Source organism: Camelus dromedarius, chromosome 23 (genome assembly GCF_036321535.1).
Source record: "Camelus dromedarius isolate mCamDro1 chromosome 23, mCamDro1.pat, whole genome shotgun sequence".
NCBI lineage: Eukaryota > Metazoa > Chordata > Mammalia > Artiodactyla > Camelidae > Camelus > Camelus dromedarius.
The window spans coordinates 15,331,830-15,352,233 of NC_087458.1; the positions used below are offsets into that span (position 1 = coordinate 15,331,830).

The following is a 20,404-nucleotide window of genomic DNA, read 5'->3' on the forward strand; positions in this document are numbered from 1 at the left end:
TTAGAATGAGGGGTAGAGGTGACAGTTTATAACTGAAATGGAGGGTTGCCTGTTGTGTGGGATCATTCTGGAGTGAGGCAGTGTGTGAGGAATAATTAGATCAGGAAGAAGATAGGGACCTTTCCTCCTCATTCCAGACCTATAAATTCAGCTACTTACTGAACCTCTTGGAACCCATGGGCATATCAAATTAAATGTATCCAAGCTCATTCTTTCCCCTTCCCTCCCACATTTTCCCTTCTTGTACTCATGTTTTCCTCCTACTCGGCACCACCACCTACTCAGTCACTCGAGCCTGAAGCTGGCAGTCATTCTGCTCATCTCCTTCATGCAACTGAGCATTTGAATTGGTACCAGGCCTGCCTTTTTAATATTGTTCATGCCTGTTTCTTCTCCATTCTCAGACTGCTACCTTAGTTCTAGCCTCTGCTCTTGCCTTGAGTTCATATGTTGGTTCCATTTTCAGTTTTATGCCCTGTTAACTTGCAGTCAGTCATATAGCTACCAAGTAAACTACCAAAAAAAAGTTTATAAAACAATTATGTTACTCTTACCTAAAACCCTTAAAGTTTTAAGGTCAAATTTTAAAATTTTAAGTTGTTTTAAGTTGAGTTGAAACTTAAATATGAGGAACTTGAGATTGTCCTTGCCCTCCTCTCTAACCTTAGCTCCCAACACTTTCTCACCTCCTCTCTCTAGCCCTTTCAAACTGTTTGCTGTCTCCCTGACTTGTGGGTATCACAGCTTTTTCTCTTCCCATGTTTTACTTTTCCTGTACAGCATGGAGTAGATTGTATGGGGTGGTCTACAATTCAGTAGTGTTTTTTGGGGGTTTTTTTTTGTTTTTTTTTTTTTTTTGCACTGCTAGGTGCTTCTCTTTCTAAGCATGACATTCTCTTTTATAGCATGTTAGCATATTGTTGGGGAATTTTTCTAAAGTGAAAATAAAATCTGTTTAGTAGCAAATTCAAATTTAGAATAGAGAATTTTAATAGCTTCAGTTTGTCTCCTGAATAGCCTGGGGTAGTAGAAGATTGTGTGAGGGACATTAACTGTAGGGGCTCCCATCCCTTTGTGGGCAAAAGGACGGCTGGCTTCCCTATGGAAGCGCCGCAGGCTTGGGGCTCCTGAGATCCAGCGTGCCTGGTCCACTGTCCTGCTTGGTTTGTCTGGAGTTCATGTTAGAAAATCTGTGTGTATACACATTCATGCACACACACAATCCCAAATATGTGTTCTCTTTGTTATCTCTTCTCAATGGAGAGAGCGAGCTTTTGAGACTTGTAATAGATAAAGTAGATTATGTTTTTTTCCTCATCTTTTTAGTCGTTTATAGCATCTACTATATAAGAAGGAGGAATTACAATATAGGTTGTATGCTAATTCAGGATGGGGTCTTGATCTGATTTAGCCAAAGTGTACCCTACTTATTGATGCTGTTTTAAATGATTGGTAATCATTCCTCATTGCTTGGAATTTTTGTCTTGACTTTTCCATTTTGAAAGTTATTAGCAATTTAACATACGTTTGGTTTACTGCCTGGACACTGAGTAAACAGGGTTAATAGAATCATCTGATGATGGGTCAGTAGCTTTAGGATTTTCATATAGGATTTTAGAAATTTTTGCCATCATTTTTGAGGCATATGATCACAACTTCAGAGGCCAAAGTTGTAATAAAATATTTCTTTTAATGGCTTTCTGCCGAGTCAGTTGCTTGGTGTTATCATAACAAGTGTGATGTGACTGGGTTGTGAAAGGCCTTTTTCTCTACCAGGTTGAATAGGAAAGCCCTTAAGAGTCATTGTGAACTTTCTGTTGTAATTGTCTGATGAGTGAGTTTGAATGTGAAATAAGTAGAACCTATAATAGAGGTATGTTCCAAAGCTACTGTTTTCTACTAAAGATAAAGTTCAGAAAGGTCTGTAGTGGCTGCCATTATGTTTAAAATCTTTAACATTTTAATTTTGTCTCAAAACAAACCATACAAGTAGAAATTTTACTTTGAATGTTCATATACAGGTAAGTCATAAGTTGACAAAGAATTTACCTTACTAAAGAAACTAGATTACCATGGTCAAGTCTCAGAAGAAGGACAGCATTTTGTAAGTTCATTCAGTTAGCCTTTTTGTGTTCAGGTAAAATGAGACTTAAATTCATGCAAATGGAGAGGTCAAAAATAATCCAGTTTTATACTATTTCTAAGCAACCTGAGTTTTTTCTTTGAAAAATCGTCTTTTGTGTTTGCCTGTTTCCTCTTAATTACAGGACTTTCTTGTGTTGTACAGGACTTTCTTGTGTTGAAACAAGTCCTTACATTTAAAACCAATATTGTCCCTCCTGTCATAAGTAATTCTTACTTGTTTTGACCTTTTCTATAATTTTCTTTGTTGAACCTAGTTTTAAGAACCTAACTGGTTCATCTCAGCCTTTCCTTATCTGAAATTAAAGAAGTTCTTTTGAGAGGTTCTTTCCAACAAGGTACTAAAACAGCTTTGCACTTCTTTAGTTACACTGATTTGAGTAATAAAGTAAAAGTATTTGGTCAGATTCTTGGGAGTCAGCCAATTACATTAAGAATGCAAAGAATTCAACTAAAAATGTTTTTAAAAATTAGGAAAACTGTATATTAATTGAAACAAAAAATAGAGATGTGTATATGCTAAATACTAACCATTTAGTATAAACCTACTAGTCCATTTTCTATGTACATACGTATGCTTATTGGTATAGATGAAAGTAGAATCACACATATCACTCATCTAACATATTACTATTTATGTGCAAAACACCATATTGTGAAATATGGGGACTGTTTGAACTTTAATGACTTCTGTGATGAAGGCTGATTTTTTTTAAATTTTTATAAGCTAAAAATGTTGGTGCAAAAATGCAAGTACATAACTAAATTGAAACACAAAACAGGAAAAAATAATGACGACTCAAAAACCGTAACAGTTTTGATTGTGCACAAATAACAGGACCAAATTTTGGAAATTCCAACTTGTCCATAATGTGCATGTACATTAGGAGTTTTGCGGAGTTGCTGAACATAATGTGGTAACCACATTTCTTAGCAGAAGTAATCCTTAGTAAACTCTAGTGGCTCTAATTTTAATTTGTGAATGTCAAATTAGCAACTCTTAATAACATACATATATTATTGGTAGATTGCTTTCAGCTTCAGATGTTGGAAACTGAAACAGCTTAAACACAAGGAAATCGACTTGGCTCACATGATTAAGAGACCAGAAGCTTCAGGGATGGTAGGACTGGGCTCTTTGTGTTAAGGTTCTTTCCCAATGGTTGCAAACAGCTTCCAGCAGCCACCAGGAAAACGTGCTTCCTTGTTCGTGTCCAGAAAAAGGAGAGTAACCACTTACTGTTTCTGTTCAAAGTGAGAATAACTATCCCGGAAAGGTCTAGGAGCTCTCTGCTTGATTTCCCGCCAAAACTGAGTAAACTTCTGGGATACAGCTCATTCCTGAACAAGTCACTAGCTAGAAGGAAGTCTTTCCCTTGAGCAGAGGTCACTTGTTAAATGTCATTGCCCTTATCCAAGTGGGAGAATTAGAATGGCAATCAGCATGCACCGTTACTATGTAGCCTGCAAACATCAAAATCAACAAAATTGGCAATTTGGGATCAGTTCTGGACCACTAGTGGTACAAAGACAGTACATGGCAATCACTGGTATAGTGAGAAGGAGACTGAGGTGGACCCTAAGGAACACCAATGTTTAACAAATAGAGAAAGAGGAGGCTGTCTCCTCTTTATGTGTCAGTTTTCTACTGAAATTAATTCTGTATTGCTACTTGGATATAGAATAAAAAAAAATCTATGACACTAGAGATGACCTTAGGATTTGTTTTCTTTATATTTCTTTTCCCGAAAGTATAGAGATTGCTTGGAAATACATTAAGCTTAGAAATTCAGATTAGAATTTATCCCTTAAGTAAAAATGTTCCTTGAACATTTAAGTAAAAATGTTCTTATAATTCAAGTGTTTTCTAATTTATGAAAAGAAACTAACAAGCAAGAGAAAACAAGTCAGATATATATTCTTTTCTGTTTCCTGCCTTGTTTGTAAAATCTAGAATCTGATCTTTGAGTAAGTTTCATCATATCTCTTTTCATAAAACAGATTATAGAATAATCCTGGGAATAAACAAACATTTTCATTTGAATTTCCTGGATTTTTGGGGGGGAGGTGGAGGAAATTGTGACTGGTTTTCAGTTCACTTAAAATATGATTTTAAAAGTACATTTTATAGGTGTAATACTGGAGGTATTTAGCAATTGATTTTAAATTATGACCTTCAGAAAACTATTCATCTGGCTTGAATTAATCGATTCTGATAGCATATGGCATATTTGATTTACCCAGTGGTTTTTCTCCATTATATCTCTCTGGTCACTTTAATGTCACTACCTGGGCTGGTTCTTTTTTGAAGTGCTGCCTATTGGTCTTAAAGGAAATAGGGAGGGAACTGTAAATAGAGTACAGAAATTAATGGAAAAATGAAAGGAGTATTTTGCAGTATATGAACTGTCTAATGTGTTAGGTAACTAAGGACGAGCTGTATCTATGTATGTTTCTTAAAATTTTTTTTCACAGGTGCAGTCATCCCTGGGGGGTGATTGCAGGACCTTGGTAGATACCAGAATCCAAGGGTGCTCAAGTCCTTTGTATAAGATGGCATAGTGTTTGCATATAGCCTGCTCACATCTTCCCATACACTTCGTCATCTCTTGATTACTTACAATATCTAATACAGTGTAAATGCTGTGTAAATAGTTGTGAATATAATGCAAATACCATGTAAATAGCTGCAAACATGCAACAAATTCAGGTTTGCTTTTTGGAATTTTCTGGATTTTTTTTTTTAACTGTTACTAATTTATGTTAGTTGGTTGAATCTATGGATACAGAACATTCTGATGGGGAGGGTCAACTGTAGTGAGAAATGTTAATTTATGACAAACTTCAGGCTCATCCCTACCTGCATATCTAATATCTTGGAAAATGATTATTCTCTTTTATTATAAAGTAATAAATGTAGGGGGAGGGTATAGCTCAGTGGTAGTGTGCATGCTTAACATGCACGAGATCCTGGGTTCAATCCCAGTACCTCCATTAAAAAACAATAAAAATAAGAAAAAATTTAAAAAATAAAGTAATGAATAGTTAGGTTTGCTGCTCTGTGTCTGAAGATTTAGTGGTTGTGGTTGGTAATGGGCTGTGAATGGCAGTGGATTGAGTCTTATGTGCAAGGACTCCCTTCTCCTTGAGTAATTGGAAACAGACACTTCTGATTTCCTTTCTGTGCTTGGCATGTGTAGGAAAGACAGATGTGATGAACCACTGTTAATCTCTGTGTATGTTTTACACAGTGAGATACTAGCCAACAGACTTAATTCAGGAGGCCAGTTGAGTTCTCCTTTACATTTCATTTTGCCACCATACCTCACTGCCAAGGGGGTCAGATAAAACGATACATTTTTTATTTCATATTTCGGCCTCTTTAAAGTTTCACACTGTAAACCAGTAGTTCTCAAGTTTTAGGGGGCATCAGAATCTTCTGGAGGGTTTGTGAAAACAGAGTGCTGGGCCTCCCAGCCCCCATAATTTTTGGTTCAGTAGGTCTGGGATGGGGACTGAGAATTTACATTTCTCATAATTTCCTTGATGCTAGTGATCTAGGTACTGCCCTTGGAGAATCACTGCTGTAAAAACATTTACTTTTAATAAAACCAATGAAGAGTGATATTGAATTTATTTAAGGAAAAGATACACAATATTCACTACTATTTAGGTTAGACTTTATATTGTTTCCCTCTGGATGTTGGTTATTACATTAAGTGACCTACAGGGAATGGTCTCATAAAATATATTTCTTTAGTAAAAGAATGGTTGCCATTTGGTAATTGGCATCTTGTAACTTTTCACAGACACATTAATTGCTGCTGCTAAGCTGAAAGCCACTTTTGGACTAGAAGAAAATACTTTGCATTATTTTGCTTGATATTTCAAGCAAAGATGGGATTTTGGGGGTGGGGATGTATTTGTTCTTTACTAAGATACCATAATTGTTATTTCACTCAATGAGTATTGAAACTTTTTAAGCCAGTCTGAGGCCAGTACACAACCTCTTTGCCATTGCCAGATGTGCATGTTTCTATGGAAACTCAGTAGGGACTAGCAGGATTACTTTTGTAAGGACCACACCTGGCTTATTTGCATCCAATTTAACTTGGGGGAATTTCAGAAGAATAAGAGGTCTGTAGATGTGCCAGTGGACAGCCAGAAAGAGCTTGTCAGTTTGTAACCATCACATTGGCCTAAAGGAGGAAGGGTGGGTGAATTTTCCTTATTCATTAGAGTTCCTGCTCTGGAGGATGTTGGTGGTTGTGCTATGGGTTGTATTTGTTTTGTGTATTTATTTGTTGATATGTTTCTGTTTTATTTTGCCTTTTGTTTTAGATATATCTTTTTACAGTTTAACAATTAAAAAATTCTCTTAAAGATCAGACATACATAGAGATCAGACTTTTTTTAAGAGAGAGAAAGAATTCAGTTTCTTTTCAGTTGTATAATGTAATAAAATGTCTTAGTAAATGTTTTACCACTTCTGGAGAATTGTGGCAGAATTTTAATGTTGATCTCCGTTTTCAAGTATTATGAACTACTATGATCCCCTTCTTTCACAAAAATAACTCCTTTTTAAGAAGACAGTTTGAACTATTTATGAACTATTTATGCATGTTTGCACCATTGAACATAATTAAACCCTTTGTTCAGAGTTTCATAAAGCAGTTAGGAACATCACTGTACAGAAAAAAAAGTTGTGTAGGCTAGTTACATGAGCACTGAGTACATTTATATAAAACTTAGATGATTTTCATTAGTGTTATACTACTTGATCAAAATTATATTAATTTATACCAGGTGTACTGATTAGTTGTACTAATTCAAATAAAGCTGTGTAGTACAGGTAGGTGGCAAATAAGAGTCAGTGCGTTACCAACTCCTCTTCATCAATGCGTTAGGGCTGCTTGAATCTACCATTCAATTCCAAGGTCTCATGGCAAAGAGTCAGATAGTCAACCAATGATGGTACATTTACACACCTGTATGTGCTAAGTATTGACTGTTCTCGTTTTCTAAAGACAAAATATAATCTTGCATGTCTTTTTAGTATACAGTGATAGCAGTCTGTATCAGTTTGTGTCTGTCATCTGTGTGTGTGTGTGTGTGTGTGTGTGTGTGTGTGTGTGTGTGGACATGCACATATATATGGCCAAGTGGAGTAGATACTTGTAAATTTGGAGGGAGGTTGGATTTGGATGTCTTAAATTTTTAAGATTAGTGAAATATACTCTTCAAAGAAAATCCTAAGTAGGCTGTTTTATCTAGCTTCAGGAATGAACACCACCTTTTAATACACGTTCCAAGAACTTTCTGATTTACCTCCATGTTCCTGAAGTAAGAGCAGGTGCAGCATCCCTATTTTGTAGGTGAGGAAGTAGGTACAAGGGAGGTGCCTGCCTCTAATCGCTTTATGTTTAGGCAGCTAAGCTTGCCTTGGTGGGTAGTCCATGTTCCCCACTGTTTGTAATTGTTCCCCCTTAAAGTGTTAGGTTATTTTATACAGCTTACTCAGTCTTGCCTTTTTCTCTTTTTGTATTCATAGACTGGAAAAGTAAGAAGAGCTTTCCTGCATTTTTAATTACCAAACTACTCTCAGTTTTCAATGAATCAATTCAAAGAAAGAATGCAGTCTTTCTATACCTGGTAAATATTTTCTGCTAATAAAAGCTGTTAATTTAGTGGCCTCTGATAAATCCAGGTGTTCTGATGATTGCCTTTAATTTTGTGGAATGACTATAAAAGTGACTTATCAAATATATATATATTTCATTTTTAACTCTGAAATTTGTTTGATATTTATTGATATGATGGAGTTATGCTTAGAATGCCTGTGCCCTAGCCAGCAATGAAAAATAGTTTAGGATTGACCCTAGTACTTAGGCTCTGGTTTCTTTTGAAAGAGTTATGAAATTACTACAAATAGGGTACATGTTAAGTATCATCTTTATTTTGATGATAAAACATTAGCTGTAATCCCTATGTGATAGTTTAATAGAAGTACTTTGTAAATAATAGTTTTATAAAATTAATCTAGTAATCAAAATATTATAAGCTACATTTTACCATTTTACAAATGACCTAAGTAAGTATTAGATCAAGCAACTTCAGCTAGCCAATGTAGAGCTGAGATCAGAATCTACATATTTTGATTCCTAGTCTAGTGCCTTTAAAAAATTCTTATTTTTTAAGTACCTTAAATATACATTAGCATGGCTAAGGATATAAACCATAGTGACATTTCATATGGGGATCTGTCTTTCTTTTGTATAACTGAAAACGTTAAAGTGGCATAGGAGAAGATGAGATGGTTTTATTTATTCTACATAAAATGCTTTACCTATTAACAACAATATTAAACAACCGTTAATTAACTACTAGGTGCCATTGAAGCTTTGGATACATTTTATTTAAACCCGAGGAGAACCCTTGGGAGTGTTATTGTACCTGTCTTACAAATGAGGAAACTGAGGCTTAGTTTAGGATTTTAGAACTGGAGTTTAAACACAGTTTTCTCTCATTTCAAAGGCATTACTAAACCATGAAGCATGTTTATTTTTGGAATTAAAATTTAATTTTAAATCCAACTTATCCCTTGTTGACTAATACTGGTTGTGGAATAATTTCCTGTCTTAATTCACCCAACAAAAAATCTGAGTGTTTTAGAGACATACTGAGGTAGTATGGAGAAAGCATATCTTCCTCTGTAATGATTTTAACTATTGAAATCATATTAGCTATTTTATAATGTAATTTAAAGGTGTCGGTCTTATACTCCCTCAAAAAAAAGGTATTTATAAAATATTTGTATGTTATTAACATGTTTAAACTAAAGTGAACTTGACCAAATCCAAAGGTATATTGAGTGTGACTGAATATTTGTCTCCATGTTTTTACTTATTCTAGTTGATCATCAGTGATTAGTTTCCTAAAATATTTTTAAAACAGACCTCTCGAAATTAGTTACAAGACCTTTAATGAAAAAAAATTGTTGTTATGGCAAAGAATATTTTCCAGAAATTAATACATTTCAAGTATCTGGCTGGCTTGGGATAAATAAAAGCTTATTATCTTAAATGAAACTGTAATGATAAAAGTATTTTTTAAAAATCCTCTTCTTTAGTATAATACTCAGAATACTTGAATTTGCCTAAGCCAGGAGAATCTTTGCCTTAAAGCCTGACTCATCCTCTAAAATTTACCTTTTCTCAGGAATCTTTCATTCAATTACCACCACCACCTGCCTGGCCAAAAGAGAATGGGAATGCACAGAATGTAGGCAGTGAGATTATTAAAAATACAAGTAGCTCATGTCACATAACTGTTTTATTCTTGGTAGTATGAGATCTTATAGCAAAGAATTGTGATTTATGTGCATTTTAATCCATACTTTTCAAAATGAGAAACAATGTCAAATTAGATTGTCTGGCTCCTTTCTGTTTTGGATAGTCTTATGTTAGGACTTTATAAAAGGTGAGATACATTGACAAATTTTATTATTTGTTTTAGTTAAATTCTTTCTAACTAACTGGAGCTTGTAAAGGTGGTATGAAATTTGTTGATACTGTGACATTTTAATGAGATTACAAAATTTCTTAACTACCCTAAATATTACTTGTAGCTACTCATCACCCTCTGTGTAGACGGGAAAGTGAGGTGAGGCAGAGCTGGGGTAGGAAAGGTAGCTTGAATTTATTGAAATCCTTGAATTTATTGAGTTCCTACTTGGTTGGGCACATGCTAGAGACATCCACATGTATGCCTTCATTTTTGATGTATGTAGAAGTATAGAAGTACAAGAAATAGAGCAAAGAGAAGAAAGAATTAGGCACAAATTAATGTCTTGCTTTTTGTTTGGATGGTCAACTTGTCAACTTGTTAAACCCTTCATATTCTTTTGTCACCCACTTTTGGCCAACCAAATGCTGTTGATTGTTTCCAGTGCTGAGTCACAACTGCGTGGGATTGCTGTATAGTGCTTATGTGGCCAGAGGGGCATCTGTGGGGTTTTTTGGTGGGGGTGGAGGTGGCAGGGATTCAGATTTTAAGTTTTTAGAAAACTAGTAGTTAATGGTACTGTATTATATACTTTAAAGTTTGCTAAGAGGGTAGACCTTAGTTAAGTGCTCTTGCCACACACGCAAAAAAATGTTTTTTAATCATAAAAGAGGGGTGCAAAAGGAAACCTTTAGTTGCGTTGAATAAGTTTATGGCTTTAATTGTCTCATGGATGTATACTTCGTCTCCAAACTTAGACCAAGTTTGTATACATTAAAGTTGTATACATTAAATATGTGCAGCTTTTTGTAAGTTAGTCATAACCTCAGTAAAGTGGTTTTTTAAAAAATGTTCAAAACAGAAAATTTATACTTCTACGAAAATGTTATTTAAAGATTAAAACATGAGAAAAAAGAAGAAAAAGGAAACCAACTTCTGCTTCAGCCACATTCAGCTAATCCTGACATTATTAAGACTCTGCTCTTACCATGTACAATAAAGATAATTTTCTGGCCTATGGATTAAGACTCAGTTAAAGAGCATCACTTAAAATTTTTTATTATAACAGGAAAAAGTCTTGAGAGTAGTACTTACTAAATATTTGTCAGGAGATTAGAATAATACCATTGTCACTTTTATGATTCCTGATTTTGAGGGGAGGTTGTTTTTTTTTAACTGAAGTATAGTCAGTTACAATGTGTCGATTTCTGGTGCACAGCATAATGTCCCAGTTATGCATATATATACACACATACACACATACATACACACACATATACATATTCATTTTCATATTCTTTTCCATTAAAGATTATTACAAGATATTGAATATAGTTCCCTGTGCTATACAGAAGAAATTTGTTTTTGATCTATTTTTATATATAGTGGTTAACATTTGCAAATCTCAAACTCCCAAATTTATCCTTTCCCACCCCCTTTCCCCTGTAACCATAAGATTGTTTACTGTGTCTGCAAGTCTCTTTCTGTTTTGTAGATGAGTTTATTAGTTTCTTTTTTCCTTTCCTTTTTTCTTTTCTTTTCTTTTCTTTTCTTTTCTTTTCTTTTCTTTTCTTTTCTTTTCTTTTTTCTTTTCTTTTCTTTTCTTTTCTTTTCTTTTCTTTTCTTTTCTTTTCTCTTCTCTTCTCTTCTCTTCTCTTCTCTTCACTTTTCTTTTCTTTTCTTTTCTTTTCTTTTTTCTTTTCTTTCTTTCCTTTTTTAAGATTTCACATATCAGTGATATCATGTGGTATTTTTCTTTCTCTTTCTGGCTTACTCGCTTAGAATGACAATCTCCAGGTCCTTCCGTGTTGCTGCAAATGGCATTATTTTATTCTTTTTTATCGCTGAGTAGTACTCTAATGTGTAAATATACCACAGCTTCTTTCCTCATGATTTTCAAAATAACTTATATTCTCATTTTAACTTTAAGAACCACCTTGGGAGACAGCATAATCATTCTCATTTTTCAGATGAGAAAATTAAGATTCAAATGTTGTGGTACGTTTTCTAGAGATGTCATAACAAAGTTACCACAACCTGAGTGGCTTAAATGACAGAAATTTATTGTCTTATAGTCCTAGAGGCTAAAAATTCAAGATTAAGCTGTTGGCAGGGTTGGTTCCTTCCTGAAGGTTGTGAGGGAGAACCTGTTCTATGCACCTCTTCTCATCTTCCCTCTGTATGTATCTGTCTTTGTGTCCAATATTCCCTTATTATAAAGGACAGCAATAGTATTGGAGTGGGGCTCGCCCTAATAACATCATCTTAACTTGATCACCCCCAAAGACCGTTTCCAAATAAGGTCACATTCACAGATCCTGGGTGTTAGGCCTTGAACATTTTTTGGGAGACACAGTTCAACCCATAACAGATGTTAAGTCCTTTGCTCATGGTCTCTTAAGTAGGAAAGTTAGACTTAACATATTATAGTGCCACTAAAATAGTAATTTTAAAAGAACATGATAATACACCTGTAGTACCTCATTTAAGATTCATTTTCTTATAGTTTCTTATGTCTGGGTAGATTTTATTTAAAATTAACTGAGTTTCTAAAACATATAATAGATTTTTTGTTGTAATGAATTTCAAGCTCTTTTTCTTTCTTTGGATAATAAATAACTGATAGGACACCAACTATGAAAAGTTGTTCAATACTCAGTGCTTAAGCCTGAGTTTAAACCCAGACTTCCATTAGCTCAATGTGGAGCTCCTCATCCATGCTTTGAGATGTCCATCAGAAAGCTGTTTAAATTGTTTCAAGTGCACTCTGAAGTTAGATCATCTATACATTTCATAATTCTGTAAGAATTGCAGTGTTGCCAGTGTTAACATGCTTCTTGTGATCAGAGATTTCTGAGGAGTGGGGAGGGCAGGGGTCCACTAGGAGTAAAAAGTGTAAGGTAGTTTGTTGCTGTTTTCTTTTTTTCCTTTTTTCTTTGCTGTATTTTTCTTTTTCCTTTAAAATAACTTCAGGCTTTAGAAAAGTTGGGAAATAGTACAAATAACTTTCTCCTGAACCTTTTGAGAATAAGTGGTTGACTTAATGGTCCATCCCTCCCAAATACTTCAGTGTGTAATTCCTACAAATAAGGACATTCTTCTACATGGCCACAATACAAACGTAAAACTCAAAATTCACAGTAATACATTGCTGCCAGCTAGTCTGTAGACGCTTTTCAGGTTTTGCTAGTTGTCCCAAAAATGACCTCCATAGCAAAATAATTCAATCCAAGGTCATGCATTGTATTTAGTTGTTACGTGTCGTTAGCATTCTTTAGTCTAGAATAGTTCCCAAGTCTTTCCTTGATTTTCAACACCATGGCGCTTTGGAAGGATACAGTTTGGAATGTGTTTGGATTGGGGCTTATATGATAGTACCTCACGGTTAGATTCAGGTTATGCGTCTGTGGCAGAAACACCACAGAAGTGATGTTGTGTTCTTATTTTATCTTTTTGGGAAGTGTACGATTTTGATTTATCCCCAGTCAGTGATACTAGCTTTTATCACTCGATTAAGGTGATGTTTACCAAGCCTCTTTACTGCAGAGTTCTACTTCTTCCCTTTGTAATTAATACATATTTTGTGGAGGAAACTAAATTTTTGTCATCAAATTTTCACTTTGTTGTTTCTTGACTGCATTTGTTATTACTATAATGGTTTCCAAATGTTGATTTTCTTGATATTCTACTGTAGGGAAAAACTTTCTCTTCTCCCTGTTTGTTTATTTGTATCAGCATGGACTCATGAATTCCTATGAGTAATGGTTATAATTCATTAATTATTTTTATTTATTTTATCCAAATTGTCCAAAAGTTAGTCAGTGGGAGATCCTTCAAGCTGTCTTCTGTTTCTTTTTCACATATTTCCATAATTTTTAAAAGCACTTCCATTAGTAATTTCTTCACCAAAATCATAAAAGACAGGAAATTTTAAAAAATATATAAAGTCTCAGCAAAGAAACAGAAAGCCTCATTAAAGAAATAGAAAATATAAATAACTAAATGGGAGTTTTAGAATTGAAAACTATAGTCACTGAAATAAAAAACTCTTTGGGTAGGCTCACCTACATAGCAGAATGGATGGGACAGAGTGATCTGGAAGATAGAACAGTAGAAATTACCCAGTCTGAACAAGAGGGAGAAATAGAATAAATAAATGAACAGAGCCTCAGGTACTTATAAGACTATGACTGGGAAAAAAAAAAAAAAGACTACAACAAGAAAAGGAGGAGGAAAGGGGAAAGAGGGCAGGGCTGAGAAATACTCGAAGTGATGGCTGAAAACTTGCCAAACTTGGCAGAAGACATAAACCTACAGATTCGAGAAGCTGAGCAAATCCCAAACAAGGTAACTTGAAGAAATCTATAAGGCACATCATAATAAAACTTCTGTAAACTTAAAGACAAAAGAAAAATCTTGAGGGGGAAGGTAGAGCTCAAGTGGTAGAGCATGTGCTTAGCATGCACAAGGTCCTGGGTTCAGTTCCCCAGTACCTCCTCTAAAAATAAATAAGTAAGCCTAATTACCTCCCCCTGCCAATAAAAAAATAAAAGATATTTTTTAAAAAAGAAAAATCTTGAAAATAGAGAAAGAGAAAATTGTACCATACCTATGAAGAAAAATAATTCCAGTGGTAGTGGATCTCTCATCAGAAACCATGGAGACCAGGAAGCAGTGGCATAATATTTTTCAAGAATAGAAAGAGCTCAAAATCCCAAATTCTGTATCCAGGAAAAATATCCTTCAGGAATGAAGGAGAAGTCAAGACATTCTGAAGTGGAGGAAAACAAAGAAAATTTGTTTCCAGCAGCCCTACCCTAAAAGAATGGCTTAAAAAAAATGAAATACTTAGTTTTAAATCTAGCAGAACATGTTCAGAACTTGTATGCTGAAAACTACAAAATACTGATGGCAGAAATCAAGGAAGATACAGGGAAATGGAGAGTTATACAGTGTTCATGGATTAGAAGACTCAACGTAGGAAAAGGTAAATTCTTCCCCAATTGATATATGGATTTAATGCAATTTCTGTCAGAATCCCCACAGGGTTTTTAATAGATAAGATTATTCTAAAATTAATATATGAGAATATAAAAGAATTAGAATAGCTAACAAAATTTTGAAAAAGAAAGAGTAGGAGATCAGACTTATTATATAGCTGCAGGAATCAATCCTCAAGGTATTAGTGGGGAGACTGACACATTGATCAGTGGAACAGGATAGAAAATCCAGAAATAGATCCATACAAGTACAGCCAACAGATTTGTGACTAAGGTACAAAAGCAATTCAGCGAAGGAAGGATAGTCTTTTTGACAAATGATTTAAAAAAAGAAAAAAGAACCTTTAACCTAAACCTCACAGTAGAATAAAAACAGAAGAAAATCTTCAGGACAAAGGGCTTGGTGAACAGTTCTTAATCGTGATGCCAAAAGCACAGTCCATAAAGGAAAAAAAAACTGAGAAACTTTATCAAAATCAGAAAGTTTTGCTGTGTGCAGAACTGCGTTAAAAGGTTGAAAAGTCAAGCTTCACAGTAGGAAAAAATATTTGCAAAGCACGTATCTGATAAAGGATATCGCCTACAATGTGTAAAGAGCTCTCCAAACTGAACCCTACGGAAACCAATCCGTTAGAAAATGGAGATTTTGAGATTTTTAGAAAAATCCAAAAGAAGGAAAGAGACGTATCATTGATGAAGATATGTGAATGGTAACTAAGCATATAAAAAGATGGTCCATAAGCCATTGAGGAAATGCAGACTAAGACCACCATATCACTACATACCTATTAAAACAGCTAAAATTAAGTTAGGACAGTACCACATGCTGGTGTAGTTTTAGAGAAACTGGATTTCTCATAGATTGTAAAAATGTCAAGTGGTACAGCCATTCTGGAAAATATTTAGAATTTTCTTTAAAATTAAATATACACTTACCAAACAACCAAGCAGTCTGTCTTCTGTGCATTTATCCCAGGGAAATGAAAATGTATGTCCACAAAAAAAAAAAATGTACATTGATGTGCTTTACATATGTATAGAGGAGAGTCCTTATCAGTTATGTCTTTTGTAAATACTTTCTCCCAGGATGGAGCTTGTGATCCTATGTACATCCCATGTATCAATTTTTTAGCGGCTGTATTTGTAATAACACCAAACTGGAAACAACCAAAAAGTCCCTTAATATTTTTATTGCAGTGGTGGTTTCATGAATCTATACATGTGACAGTAAAATAACATAGACCTGTATATACATCCTATACCAATTTCCTGGATATGATACAGCACTATTAGTTATATAAGATACAACCAATGGGGGAAGCTGGGTGAGGGGTACCTCACTACAAATTCCTATGAATTTCTAATTATTTCAGAATAGAAAGTTAAAACAGAAACAGAGAGATTATTATTGCTGTAGGATTTCAGAGAAACCAATAGTTACTTGACAACATGGGGAATGAAGGAAGATCTGAAGGTCATAACTTTTGAGTCTGCCTTTATAGGATAGATAGACATTTCATGAGCTGACATAGGAAGGGAATGGTATTTTAGACAGAAATTTAGAGTTAGTAAATATTTATGGAATGACTGCTACCATATAATTAATATTAAGAAATACTGATAACATCCGATTAGTCTGAAGAACATTTTAATTCGTTGAGGAGAGAGATGTGTCTTTAAATTTTGTAGCTCACGTAGAGCTTTGGAATACTTGTTATCTCTTGTATTTTCACACAAATTTATGAAATCTGGGAGTAAGAGAAATGAAAGAAGACACAAATTACCAATATCAGAAAGGAAGCAGAATAGTTCAAAGGATGGATGGGAATAATCAAAGCAGCATGTGGTTTTAAGTAAAACAAAGACTGTTATTTCATGGATTTAGGAAATGGAATCAGAGAAGAGGTCACATTCCAGTTATTAAAGCAGGAGAACTCTAATATTAGCCACGAATGTCAAAGACAAATTATAGGCCTGTGTTAAAGCCATGTTGTCACCTCTTTTTTTACTCCATGGAATTTTCACACTTCATAATTACGTATTTGGATGATTGCTTAGTATTTCTGCTTACTATTGAATTGTAAGCATTCTGTGGCTCAGCATTGTAGCCCTAGTTTGTATCCTAGTGCCTGGTAGCACTTGGTAAATACTTGTCCAGTGTGTTAATACATGAAATAAATGACTTTGCAGAACTTTCTAAATTAGAACAAAGAAAAGACAGTTACAGAAGTAAAGAAACAAGATGATAAATAGACTAGACAGATACATTTAATATAATGGTTAAACTTTATTAGATCTATACAAGATTCAGGGTTTTACAGCTAAGCAATTCAGGACTGGATTTTGTAATGACATGTTTACTAAAGGATGCCGGAGTGTTACACTGAGCAGTAGATGGGCTATGTGCATGGCTGTAGGCTGTAAGATAGCTCAGGTTAAGGAAGAGACCAGAGTGTGAGCCACTTAATACAGCTACTTTCTAGCGTGGTAGCTTTCTTAACAAACCAGCACTTAAATAACTGATCAGATTAACTGATACCCTGAGAATTCCTACTTGACACATTCTGTCTGATGACGCCCCTACAGCATGCGGAATGCTTACTCCGTAGTGTGTCTGTGCACGTCTGCTGCTGCTAGTGGAGTTGTATTGGTATCGAGAGTCATTTACCTGTTTGTGCTCTTAGGCTTTTTCATGCTGGTTATACTTCTTATTTTAATCACACAATTTAAATAATTGCTGTATAAGTCAAGGAAAAGAACAGGAAAAGGTGTTTCTGTGAAAACTAGAGTTGAATGAAAAGATTTGATAAAGGGTAATTACTAAAAAGTACTGCTGAATTAGATATGAATAATAGAGCTGTAAAATATTAGGGATAAATTCTAAGGAAAAAAAAAAAAAGGAAAGAAAGAAAAAGATTCCGCACTCAGATTGCTTCACACGTCTTTTAAAGCAGTTTTTCAATCCATGAGTCATAGTAGGCTGAAATCAATTTTTTTAAAAAGTGTTAGAACATATCAAGAGTGCATTACATCCAGGAAAAAGCATTGTTTCATGAAACTTTTCTTGAGTTTTTAATACTTATTTTATACACATGAACAATATGAAATGTGAAAATGTGATAGACTTGAAAAACAAAACTAAAAAAATTGAAACTGGAAATATTAGAGTGTTATTAAGGGTATGGTTTACCACAGAAAGGAGAGGAAACTCAAATTAGTTAATCCAAACTCAAAGCAAAGGCTTTATAGTCCAACATCAAGAGATTGGTGAATAAGTATATAATTTTGTGCTTTGCATTAAAATGAAATGTGTAAGGTGTATATACATGGTTTTATGACATTTATTTTAAGTTGACCTTTTTGATTGACCAGCCAACTACAGATCTCAGTGTTATGGGGTAAGAGTTTCAGCATATTTTATTTTCCTTATTTTCCTCTCATGCCTCCTTATTATATCCCGCCCCTGCCTTTACCCCTGCTTTCTCTGCCACTTAATAGCTATGCCACCTAAGAATCGTTCTCTAGGCATGGTTTGCTTTTTATGAAATAAGATTATCCTTCAGATCTCTTGTTATTTGGTGATGCTTAATAGCCAAATTAATAAAGTAAATTCTTTCTTGGTATTTGCCCATCTAAATTTTTAGTGAATAGTAGACATTCTTTCTTTCTTCCTTTTATTTTAAATCACTCTATTGCAACCTTAGAGAGCATCCTTTACATGTACAATGATATACTGTGTATATGAATAGTGGCAATGCTGATAATATCCATCACTTGGTTCTGGGTCTAAGAAATTTTCAAAATCTGGAATGTTCTTTTGTATTTGGCATTATTTCATAAATTTATATAGTAAATTATTTTAGACTCTCTGTGGGTGGTGTGTTTTTGGATGGGTTTTCTGTGAAATAGCAATTTACAACTCTTTTTTTTAAATTGAAGTATAGTCAATTTACAGTGTGTCAATTTCTGGTGTACAGCACAATACTTCAGTCATACAGAAACATACATATATTCATTTTCATATTCTTTTTCACCATAGGTTACTATAAGATGTTGAATATATTTCCCTGTGCTATACAGCATAAACTTGTTTATTTTATCTGTATTAATTAGTATCTGCAAATCTAGAACTCCCAGTTTATCCCTTCTTACCCCCTTCCCCCACTGGTAATGATAAATTTATTTTCTATGTCTGTGAATCTGTTTCTGTTTTGTAAATAAGTTCATTTTTTTAAAATTCCACATGTAAATGATATCATGTGGTATTTTTCTTTCTCTTTCTGGCTTACTTCACTTAGAATGATGATCTCCAGGTTCATTCAGGTTGCTGCAAATGGCATTGTTTTATTCTTTTTTATGGCAGAGTAGTATTCCATTGTATAAATATACCACAACTTCTTTATCCAGTCATCTGTCAGTGGACATTTAGGTTGTTTCCATGTTCTGGCTAATGTAAATAATACTGCTATGAACATTGAGATGCATGTGTCTTTTTGAATTAAGATTCCCTCTGGATATATGCCCAGGAATGGGATTGCTGGATCATATGGTAGGTCTGTTTTTAGTTTTTTGAAGAATCTCCATACTGTTTTCCATAACAGCTTTACCAAACTACATTCCCACCAACAGTGTAGGAGGGTTTCTTGTTCTCCACACACTCTCCAGCATTTATAGTTTGTGAACTTTTGAATGATGGCCATTCTGACTGGTGTGAAGTGATACCTCATTGTAGTTTTGATTTGCATTTCTCTGATAATTAGCAATACTGAGCATTTTTTCATGTGCCTATTGGCCATTTGTATGTCTTCATTGGAGAATTGCTTGTTTAGGTCTTCTGCCCATATTTGGATTGGGTTGTTGGTTTTTTTCTTATTAAGTTGTATGAGCTGTTTATATATTCTGGAGATTAAGCCCTTGTTAGTCTCATCTTTTGCAAATATTTTCTACCATTCCGTAGGTTGTCTTTTTGTTTTGCTTATGGTTTCCTTTGCTGTGCAAAAGCTTATAAGTCTAATTAGGTCCCATTTGTTTATTTTTGCTTTTATTTCTATTGCTCGGGTAGATTGCCCTAGGAGAACATTGCTGATATTTATGTCGGATAATATTTGCCTATATTTTCTTCTAAGAGATTTATAGTGTCTTATCTTATATTTAAGTCTTTAAGCTATTTTGAGTTTATTTTTGTGTATGGTGTGAGGGAGTATTCTTAACTTCATTGATTTACATGCAACTGTCCAGTTTTCCCAACACCATTTGTTGAAGAGACTGTCTTTATTCCATTGTATGTTCTTGCCTCCTTTGTCAAAGATTAATTGACCAAAAGTTTGTGGATTTATTTCTGGGCTCGTATATTCTGTTCCATTGATCCATATGTCTGTTTTTGTACTGATACCATGCTGTTTTGATTACTGTAGCTCTGTAGTATTGTCTGAAGCCTGGGAAGATTACAACTCTTGAGATACTAAGTATTTTTATTACTGAGCATTTGCTAAAACAGTGCCATTAAATGTTTTCTGGAAACAAGCTAGGAGGACACAAAAGAAGTGGTAGATTTTGAAAAGAGATGAAAAAAGGTAATTCGTGTGTGATTGAGATTTCCTAGGAGTGAAACTTGTGGAGCTATAAGGTGAAAAATCCCACCGTGAGACAGAAAGGAGGTGCCAAGGAATAATTGTTGAGTCATACATTTCCACCCAGTGGACCAGGTATTGAGTCCAGAATGTGTACAGATGGCTCTTGATATGGAATTTGATGATTTA

General features: G+C 34.4%; 1 protein-coding gene across 2 annotated transcripts in view; it reads left to right on the forward strand.

Annotated features, from left to right (window-relative positions):
* Positions 1-20,404, forward strand: part of POU2F1 (POU class 2 homeobox 1) — a 146,812-nt gene that overhangs the window by 42,188 nt on the left and 84,220 nt on the right. The window contains exon 1 of one of the 2 annotated variants that reach the window (XM_031435849.2): positions 7,696-7,794. The exons of the other annotated variant lie outside the window; for it this stretch is intronic. The gene's annotated coding sequence lies outside the window, so the exon portion shown is untranslated. Of the gene's footprint in view, positions 1-7,695; positions 7,795-20,404 lie in introns of those variants that run through there. 2 annotated transcript variants of the gene reach the window in all.